The sequence below is a fragment of the Triturus cristatus genome, chromosome 8, assembly GCF_964204655.1.
Source record: "Triturus cristatus chromosome 8, aTriCri1.1, whole genome shotgun sequence".
NCBI lineage: Eukaryota > Metazoa > Chordata > Amphibia > Caudata > Salamandridae > Triturus > Triturus cristatus.
The window spans coordinates 1,562,493,636-1,562,505,075 of NC_140591.1; positions in this window are offsets into that span (position 1 = coordinate 1,562,493,636).

Here is an 11,440-nt window from a genome sequence, read left to right on the forward strand (position 1 = left end):
CAGCTCTTTGCTGTAGGGTTTATTTCAACACTGCCACATTCCATGATATGTGTATAATTTGTATACTATATACTCTGAGTTCCCCGTTGTTATCTGAGCCGTTATTAGGTGCAATGCTGGTTTCTTACAGAAAGTGGGGGAGCCAGACAGCTCCAGTCTAACCTCCATTTTAGCTTCCTGTGTGTCAATTAGGACACAAATTCTTTCACTTTTAGAGTTGGGGTTAATTTGTACCTGGGTTGTCCCCATTTGTGATGGGGCGTGGCGGATAGAGTGTGCCTTTGAGGGTGCTGTTCCCTGCCGTGTTACTATCACCTTTGCCTCCATGGACATCTATCCGGCCCCATGAGCTTGATGTCTATTCCCACTGGGTGAGTGTCTGTATTTCAGGCAGTACCTGATCTGCCTTTGCTTCTGAGTACCAGTTTATGATTGTCGGTGCTGCGTCTAATCAGCTTCTGTTCTACAGATGTCCTCTGGTTTTGTTTGTCTTCATGAAGGTATGTGTTGACACAATCTTAGGGTGTTAGACCTATTTCATAAATCTTCACTTCCTGAGTTCTGAGTACAGGTGAACATTAGTGCGAATTGCTGCCTGTGTGTAGTTTCTAGAGCTGCTCCTGTGTATTATTGGCTCTTGCCCCTGTGTCTGCTCCTGTGATACATTAACTATGGCTCGTTTCTAGAACCCGATTTGGGAAAAAGGGGGTGGTGATGGACAGAGTTTCTGAATGATGCAGAATACTCTTACCAAGTCAAGAGATCATGGTTTTAATCCATCACCGTTTTTTAGCTCACTGCACCATCCCAGCTCAGAACCTGGCTACATGCAAATTAGTCTGTACCTGTCCCAGTGCATGATGGGAACAGGGCAAACCAAACAACCAAGCCAATTCTTATACTGGGAAGGAAACAAGCTTCCGGGAACCGGTTTCTGGCATCACAGCCTTCGTCGGCCCGGCTTGCCTGAATCCTGATGGTGCAATGAGCAAGGGACTCACGTCTGAGCATACCCTCCTACACTGAGTGTGGATAAAATCGATTTGGGAAAAAGGGGGTGGTGATGGACAGAGTTTCTGAATGATGCAGAATACTCTTACCAAGTCAAGAGATCATGGTTTTAATCCATCACCGTTTTTTAGCTCACTGCACCATCCCAGCTCAGAACCTGGCTACATGCAAATTAGTCTGTACCTGTCCCAGTGCATGATGGGAACAGGGCAAACCAAACTACCAAGCCAATTCTTAAACTGGGAAGGAAACAAGCTTCCGGGGACCGGTTTCTGGCATCACAGCCTTCGTCGGCCCGGCTTGCCTGAATCCTGATGGTGCAATGAGCAAGGGACTCACGTCTGAGCATACCCTCCCACACTGAGTGTGGATAAAATCGATTTGGGAAAAAGGGGGTGGTGATGGACAGAGTTTCTGAATGATGCAGAATACTCTTACCAAGTCAAGAGATCATGGTTTTAATCCATCACCGGTTTTTAGCTCACTGCACCATCCCAGCTCAGAACCTGGCTACATGCAAATTAGTCTGTAACTGTCCCAGTGCATGATGGGAACAGGGCAAACCAAACTACCAAGCCAATTCTTATAATGGGAAGGAAATAAGCTTCCGGGGACCGGTTTCTGGCATCACAGCCTTCGTCGGCCCGGCTTGCCTGAATCCTGATGGTGCAATGAGCAAGGGACTCACGTCTGAGCATACCCTCCCACACTGAGTGTGGATAAAATCGATTTGGGAAAAAGGGGGTGGTGATGGACAGAGTTTCTGAATGATGCAGAATACTCTTACCAAGTCAAGAGATCATGGTTTTAATCCATCACCGTTTTTTAGCTCACTGCACCATCCCAGCTCAGAACCTGGCTACATGCAAATTAGTCTGTACCTGTCCCAGTGCATGATGGGAACAGGGCAAACCAAACTACCAAGCCAATTCTTATACTGGGAAGGAAACAAGCTTCCGGGGACCGGTTTCTGGCATCACAGCCTTCGTCGGCCCGGCTTGCCTGAATCCTGATGGTGCAATGAGCAATGGACTCACGTCTGAGCATACCCTCCCACACTGAGTGTGGATAAAATCGATTTGGGAAAAAGGGGGTGGTGATGGACAGAGTTTCTGAATGATGCAGAATACTCTTACCAAGTCAAGAGATCATGGTTTTAATCCATCACCGTTTTTCAGCTCACTGCACCATCCCAGCTCAGAACCAGGCTATATGCAAATTAGTCTGTACCTGTCCCAATGCATGATGGGAACAGGGCAAACCAAACTACCAAGCCAATTCTTATACTGGGAAGGAAACAAGCTTCCGGGGACCGGTTTCTGGCATCACAGCCTTCGTCGGCCCGGCTTGCCTGAATCCTGATGGTGCAATGAGCAAGGGACTCACGTCTGAGCATACCCTCCCACACTGAGTGTGGATAAAATCGATTTGGGAAAAAGGGGGTGGTGATGGACAGAGTTTCTGAATGATGCAGAATACTCTTACCAAGTCAAGAGATCATGGTTTTAATCCATCACCGTTTTTTAGCTCACTGCACCATCCCAGCTCAGAACCTGGCTACATGCAAATTAGTCTGTACCTGTCCCAGTGCATGATGGGAACAGGGCAAACCAAACTACCAAGCCAATTCTTATACTGGGAAGGAAACAAGCTTCCGGGGACCGGTTTCTGGCATCACAGCCTTCGTCGGCCCGGCTTGCCTGAATCCTGATGGTGCAATGAGCAATGGACTCACGTCTGAGCATACCCTCCCACACTGAGTGTGGATAAAATCGATTTGGGAAAAAGGGGGTGGTGATGGACAGAGTTTCTGAATGATGCAGAATACTCTTACCAAGTCAAGAGATCATGGTTTTAATCCATCACCGTTTTTTAGCTCACTGCACCATCCCAGCTCAGAACCTGGCTACATGCAAATTAGTCTGTACCTGTCCCAGTGCATGATGGGAACAGGGCAAACCAAACTACCAAGCCAATTCTTATACTGGGAAGGAAACAAGCTTCCGGGGACCGGTTTCTGGCATCACAGCCTTCGTCGGCCCGGCTTGCCTGAATCCTGATGGTGCAATGAGCAAGGGACTCACGTCTGAGCATACCCTCCCACACTGAGTGTGGATAAAATCGATTTGGGAAAAAGGGGGTGGTGATGGACAGAGTTTCTGAATGATGCAGAATACTCTTACCAAGTCAAGAGATCATGGTTTTAATCCATCACCGGTTTTTAGCTCACTGCACCATCCCAGCTCAGAACCTGGCTACATGCCAATTAGTCTGTACCTGTCCCAGTGCATGATGGGAACAGGGAAAACCAAACTACCAAGTCAATTCTTAGACTGGGAAGGAAACAAGCTTCCGGGGACCGGTTTCTGGCATCACAGCCTTCGTCGGCCCGGCTTGCCTGAATCCTCATGGTGCAATGAGCAAGGGACTCACGTCTGAGCATACCCTCCCACACTGAGTGTGGATAAAATCGATTTGGGAAAAAGGGGGTGGTGATGGACAGAGTTTCTGAATGATGCAAAATACTCTTACCAAGTCAAGAGATCATGGTTTTAATCCATCACCGTTTTTTAGCTCACTGCACCATCTCAGCTCAGAACCTGGCTACATGCAAATTAGTCTGTACCTGTCCCAGTGCATGATGGGAACAGGACAAACCAAACTACCAAGCCAATTCTTATACTGGGAAGGAAACAAGCTTCCGGGGACCGGTTTCTGGCATCACAGCCTTCGTCGGCCCGGCTTGCCTGAATCCTGATGGTGCAATGAGCAAGGGACTCACGTCTGAGCATACCCTCCCACACTGAGTGTGGATAAAATCGATTTGGGAAAAAGGGGGTGGTGATGGACAGAGTTTCTGAATGATGCAGAATACTCTTACCAAGTCAAGAGATCATGGTTTTAATCCATCACCGGTTTTTAGCTCACTGCACCATCCCAGCTCAGAACCTGGCTACATGCAAATTAGTCTGTACCTGTCCCAGTGCATGTTGGGAACAGGGCAAACCAAACTACCAAGCCAATTCTTATACTGGGAAGGAAACAAGCTTCCGGGGACCGGTTTCTGGCATCACAGCCTTCGTCGGCCCGGCTTGCCTGAATCCTGATGGTGCAATGAGCAAGGGACTCACGTCTGAGCATACCCTCCCACACTGAGTGTGGATAAACCCTCCTGTGTGATGATAGCTCTTGCCAAGTGTCTGCTCCTGTGATTTATATAAGTGTGGCCTTTGCTCCAGTCTGCTGCCTGCGTCTGGATTTTGACTTGCGTTTTTTAAGTGTGAGCATTGATAGAGCGTCATGTTATTCTGAAATTTGTAGGGGTGCATCATATTCACTGTTAGTCAGCACCCACATATTAATCGATGTATTTTAATTGTGACATAGAAATGTATTGCTAGAATCGTTTAACATAGGGGTGATTAGAAACGTAACAAGGCTTTCATGAAGAGTAATGCTGCAGATTATTGTGAATGTATTTTATAAACGCATAATGTTTGATTTTCACGTAATGCAATGTGTTAGTTTAAACGTGTCCCATGCTAAAGTTGCACGTGTAGTTTGCTTATTCACGTATATAAGAGTGCTGAAATTAATGCTTAGAGTGTGATTTAGGAGTGTGTTTAACAGTGCATAGGCCTGATCGCATATACGCTTAAAGAGAAAGGCCTGTTCATTATCTTATTTTAGTTGAACGTTGTAGGCCGAAAATGATTTCCCTTGGTAAAGGCTTTGCGTTGCAGGATGATGGAAAATCTCAGAGAAGAGAAAGTTTTTCGTTCCCATGTTTCTGTTGCAGGTGCAAGGACATTTAGCTTGTTAGAGAGACTAGGTCTTTGTTTTAGGGGTTAGGATGGTATGAGAGCCAACAGGGGAGTACGTTGGAATGTGCGGATGATACTTTCAGCGGAGAAGGTGCCTGGGACCCAAGGCCAAGCTAACCGTCGTTGGATGGAAGACAAGTTCTGCTGGAAAAGTACTGGAAGAAGACCTGGCTGAAGAGGTGTGCCGAAGGGAGTGTTCTATGATTTTGAGATTTTGTATTAGGGACAGTGCCCCGAGGGTTGAGCAGTTGAGGTTTAGATGGGAAGCCAGAAGGAGCATCTTAGAACGAGCTCCGACAAAGTGAGTGCACTTCTTAGGAAGTCTTCACTTCTGACACCTTTTTATTCTCTTGCCTGGGAGGGAAATGCTAAGTAGGGATGTCACCTAAGAGATAGAGTAGGGAAAGACTAACTGATTTCTTTAGGCTAATGGTTTCAGATGTAGAGATTGGATTAATCATAGTTTTGTTAATGCTTGTGGAACTGATTATTCTTTTTATTCTGAGTCGTATGAGACTTTTACGTAGAATTGCTTTTGTATTAGTGCCCATTTATTTTCTTCACCTTGTATTGAGGTGTTTGTATGTGCATTTATTCCTGGTTGTAATAAAATCTTAAATTTTAGCTTCGGAGTCAGTGATCCTTTGGGAATGGGAATTGATTTGGTTAATTATGAATTGAGATTTGAATTTTCTCCCCTCCACACTATTTTGCAGATAAAGAGATCCTGGCAACCTGAGAGGATTCTTGGTGATAATCAGGTAGGCAAGAATCCGGTCTTATCAGCCTCAGTCCCAATTTGGGCTTTTGGAGGCGTGCATTATGGCAGCGTGTATTACCCTGTATTCGTGAGATCTTTCTTCGTTGGTATCCTGAAGGTGATCGGGATCATCAAACTTGCCCTTGTCCCTTTGTGTAGCAAGGACTACCCCTATCACTTCCTGATGTCGCCCTTTCTGTATTTGGGTTTCTTCTGGCATATCCCTATGTCCTTTGTGTGTTCTGCTTTGTTTCCAGCTTTATGTATTGTCCTCCATCTGATGACTTTTTTGCCTTTATATTTGTTACAGAGTTCTTGGCTGTATTAATTCATGACTTGATTCGTTCATCATCGATCCAAATGTTATTGTTTGTGTTCTCACCCTCCTTTCCTTGAATATTGTGTAGTGGGGCTTCCTTACTTCTCCGGTATCTCCCTCTGTTTTGTCCATCCTGGGATGCATTTGATACATCGCCTAAGTTCTTTGGGGCAGATTTACAATAACTGGCGCATCCCTGCATATCAGCAGGGATGCGCCAGTTATTGTGCGTCATGGCTCCGTCACCATGGATGCGCCGCATTTACAATGCGGTGCACCATGGGGCAAAAATGGACAGATGCGTGACACATCTGCTGCCGCAAAGACGGCGCATTGCTGGAGTTCCAGCGACGCAGCTCCAGCAAGGCTCAGGGGTGCCCTTTCTTTAAAATGATGTGTCAATCCTTATGCCTGCTTCAAGCAGGCACAGGGTTTTGATGCAGCATGGCCTTAAAAGTGACTGAGTGAAATCTTGCGCCGGAACGTCCCCCCCTGCGCCGGAACCCCTACATGTGGCGCAGGGCTTAACAATGTGACGAATCTCCCAGATGCGTCACGTTGTAAGTACCCCGCACCATGGCGCTGGCTTTGCATCGCCGCTGCGTCACAAAAGTGACGCAACGGCGGCGTAAAAAAGGCGCAAGGGGCTTGTAAATCTGCCCCTTTGTTTTTCTTTAGTCTTTATTTTCTCTCTCCTGGTTGAGATTTTAACACCTTGCATTGTTTCGTTTTGTGTTGCTGATTTGGTATCCATGGATATAATATCTGCTGCTTCTACATCACTGTAGACATGCTGTCAGCCAGGGATTGCACCAGGTCAGCCTTTGGTCCAAGTTTGTGGGACTGCCAGGTCAAGGTGTTTATTCCAGCGAGCAGGGTTGTGTTCATTGATGTTAATATAATGTTGGCGGAAGTATTGCTGGACGTGCGGTTTGTTTTTGTGTGTCTTCCAATAACCTGATGTCAGTGTCGGTTAAGGGAAATCTTACTGAACAAATCAAATGGTTGTCCTCTAAGGTTCCATCCTGTCAGAAACTGGGGAATATTTCACTGGTTGGCACATGTGGCAATTTCCGTAGTCGGTCATTACTATGATGCACCTGTGGTTTTATCTCTGTTTTATTCAGTACCGGGGGCTTGCCAGGACCAGGGGCCAGGATCCCTGTCAATTTCTGGCCAGAAAACAATGAAAAGCTGTCTTACGCAAGAGAAGCATTGCTGGATATGGGTGAGATCCTGATGCATAAACAGGCATTTTGTTGTAAGGGGCACCAGGCATGACAGAAGTGTCAAAATCGGTGTTATGTGTCCGCTAAAGGTATTTAACAGTTTATCTGCTTCATCACAGGTATGGATCAACAACAAAAGAGTGTGTCCATCAAATGTGAACAAGTGCAGGGAAAATTAGAAGAGTGAATCACTATGTTTTTAAAAGAACCCTCACTCACCAACCTAGTTGGTGATATGCTTCATCATTGGGTTCCCACCGGAGAGACCGAGTGTCTCCCCGGTGTGCTACGACGCCTGAATTACAGCGGAGCAGGTTTTTTGTGTGTGGGTGCAGTGCAAAGAGTGATAGTGTAAGTTTAAAATATGTCGCAGTTTCAACCAATAATGAATTTAATAGTGGTAAACTGGACACAGTTAAAATGGTGTGGCGGACGATAGGAACTGGTGATAATTAGACCAGCTACGTCCTAAATCAAGTGCATAGTGAAAAAAGTGGTCAACATGTTTCTGCTTCTGGCGTCAGTGCACGAAGCATTCGTCAGGACCTAAAGTGAGACCACCACGGCGGTATACGCACGCTAAGGCGTACCCTAACCTGTGGGGTCAGAAACCGCTTTGAGACTTACGGTTGCGTTTACCCTTCAGCAATTTCTGAGAGGTTCAGTTCTGTTGAAATAAAATAGAAAAAGGACAATACAGAACAAACAAACAGAGATTCACATCATACATATATATTTGCACAAAAAACAGGCATGAGCTAAATCACACACGTGTCGTGAGGATATTTCATGCACACACATGGTGGGAAATTTCCATGTCCTTGGAACTGCGGGTAGCAAAATTCATTAGTATTAGCCCGTGTTCAAATTCTAAAGGCATGTGGTGCTCTTTAGCGCTATCACTAATTGTGCCGATAAAGTGATACACCCTGTTTTGTGGGGTGATACGGCAAAGCGACAAAAGTATATGGCCTTCACATTGGTGGTCAGCACTGTATTATGGCCGATCTGTAGGAGGCGGTAGGGAAAATAAAATGCTTGGATTGTGATGGAGATTCGAGGGTTAAAGTATCAAGTGGAATTGTGAACATCGCGAGAGCCGATCACAGTGCTTACGTGATGTTCAATTCTGTTTCACAATATGAGTCCGGGTGGGAGGCGGGACTTATAGTCACACTCTGGACGTGGAGTGAAAAGAATAAGAAAAGTTTAAAAACTTACACGATTGGAGGGAAGGTATAGGAATCCGTCCTGTAGCACCATTACTTACTACTCCAAAGCCACCAGCCCTCTGCAACACCTATTCGGCCCTCCTGCGGACTCGGATGTTGATGTCCCGAGCCGCAGAGAGGAAGAAATAGTGAGCGTTTTCCAATTGGGACGGCGTCACGTCATCACGTGAATCACGTGGGACGTAGACGCGGGGAAAAAAAGGGAGACTAGACTGCTGCCTGTCAGGGGCAAAGTGAATACTTTGTACACTTCCGGGAAGTATCGATAGATTCCTAGCGGTGTAGTGACAAAAGGCTGGAAAGAAAAGGGGGTATTTTCGTTAGCCTGAAAAAGCATACAGCCTGACAATCATGTTTCCATATCAACTCAATCTGCAAAGAGAAGAATCTTTTTGTGGTGAATATCGTTTTTGCGTGTTGCAGTATTTTGAATATAGTAAAAGTCGTGCCAGAGAATCAGTGTCACGATCATTGCCTAGTCTGTATTTGGTGGAGGCGGGGCTTAGTGTAGAACATGTCCCATAGTTCAGTTCCTAATGTTGTAAGCCAGTAGAAATGAAACGTAAATTGTTGTTGACGCACATTTCAATAAAGGCAATGGTGAGATTGTGTGGAATATTGCCTCCTGGGTGGTCAAAGAGGCCTCAAATTGTTCATTTTGAAATGCATCTACAACAGGGAACACAGTTAAATAGTGTCATGAAGATGGAGCAAAGCCATAAGGTGACTTGTTAAGGGTATCATTGGTATATAATCCATATGGTATGCCCAGACATGAGTCCTGTGCACACTGTGTCACTGGAACAAAGCTATCCCTGGCTGATGAGCCCAAACTGGGCCAAAACCGGTACTAGGTTGCTTGTGTTTTGGTTCAGGGAGGACCTGACTGGCAGTTCGGGCGGGACTGTTCCCACTGAAACAAGGTCAAGACTGATTTACAAATGGCTGGGTTCAAACTGAAGTGGCATGGTGTGCAAAACAATGATGGACTGGGATGCGGTCTGAGTAATTACCCGTGGCTGAGCTTAATTCAAGCATTTCATCCATCATTCTTTATATACTTTAGTGTGTCGCTCTAAGTAGGACGGGTCTTCCCAGATGTGGATCTTGTGCACACTGTTTGTGCCAAGCCACACTTAGCTGATGAGCCCTAAGTTGGGTGAAATCGGTCCTAGATTGCTTAGAACCACACCAAGCACGCCAGCTCCCCCTTGTAACACTTGGTTACCCAGTGAGGCATGTGGGGGCACTGACAGCCCCCATAGAGCACCCCAAAAGACACCACTGCCTGGCTCGATCTCGAAAAGGGGGTTATTCCAGATAGGCTAAGATGTGTGGCAGAGGCGGCAAGCGGCGGTGTGGCCCATGTGTTACTGAGCCGGCCCTCAGGTGCAGTTTGGAATCGGGAATTGCTGCTCCCTCTTGGGCTGTTACCAAGCTGTCCTCCCATGGTGGGAGGGAGACAGTGGGGTGGTTTCCTCCACTAATCTCGTTGTACTTCCTGTGTCTGTAAGGCAGCCAGCTGGAGTTCGCTGAGATGCTGAGGCTTGGAGCGATGAGGCTTCGGGTTTACCTGTGGGTGGGCATGAGCATGGCGCTTTGGCACTGCAGGGCCAGAGAAGAAAGAGGAGGCCTTTACTACTAGCTCCTACTTCTAAAAGAGTGGGTGATGCTTATTGTTTAAAATCCAAAGCTGTGAGGTGCACTGGGAATTTCTCAGGGAGAATCAGTAATATATGCATGTGTTTGGAAATTCACTGGCAATGTTTTATATATATTCATATTGTACGGAAATTGTATTGAGTAAACAACAGTTCCACCACATACAGCTCTCTACTCGTGTTAAATAATCTAATAATCCATCACTTTAGCCAGAGTAATTTTGAGATATTCAGCCTTTTTGCCCTGATCACCCCCACTTTTTGACTGATACTGAAAAGGTATATGGTAATTAGGTGTAAATACAATTGATATGACAACCTATCAGTAAGCCCCTAGCATATGATAGGGCATGTAGGTTTAGAGGCCTAGCAGATTTAATGCACCTAAGTGTGCACTGCTGTCTTGCTTCTGTCATTTTAAAAGCCAGCCCTGCTTTGCAAAATGCTTTTAAAATATAATTATGTCCAAATTCGACTTTAGAATTAAAGGTACTTTAATAAATAATATAATACAATAAATAAGTAACTTTATTCAGAATCTTTTTGTCGATCCGTAAAAGTACATAAAAAAAGACATCTTAAAATAAAATATTAAACATAGTTCCATAATTTAAAAACTCATTCAATGAATTATTAAATATCCATAAGTAAAAATCCTCTACTATCTCAACGTTTAAAATCTTATCATCCTAAAATTGGCTTTCAGTCTTCTTCATAAACCAGGTTATCCAAGTATGCAGGGGATTTCCTTCTTTTTACAGCCCAAGTATGAAAACCTGCAACAGCTCAACACGCTATTTCATTATCAAGAGTGCATATACAATGCATGGCAACCTTCTAAAAGAAAGGTTTCTTAGATATAAAAATTGGACATAAAAATGTTTCCCTAATATCTCGATAAAACCTACAAAAGCATTGTTGACTGGGCGGTTTTCCCATTGCATGGACATCTGCAAATTGTTTTCTGCAATTTTTCATGTTTTGGGAATGCCAACAGTTCATGGATTGTGCCTAGTCATAGCCTAGTCAAATAGAACATATCTTGCATATTTGTAACTTTGACTAGGTTTTCAGGTAGCCCAGACCAGATTATACTAGGCATATAAGAGGCAATACAAAGCATGTGTTATATGCCCTAGTAAGGGAAAAACTACCAATTTCAGTTCCCCCCCTTTATTTTGCATTATCTCTATACGCTAACATGGAAATGCTTTAATAAACTTTAATAAAGTCTAACTATTGGCAGGAGTGAGCTGAAATAATACTTCAAAGGGTCTAAGTAATAGACTGAATCCAACAACTTGTCAAATCTAGATTTATTATAATTATGACAGAAAAGAGGTTATAGAACTTGCTTTTCTGATGTACCTGAATCCAGCACTAGAGTAGCTTCTCCTGATTGGC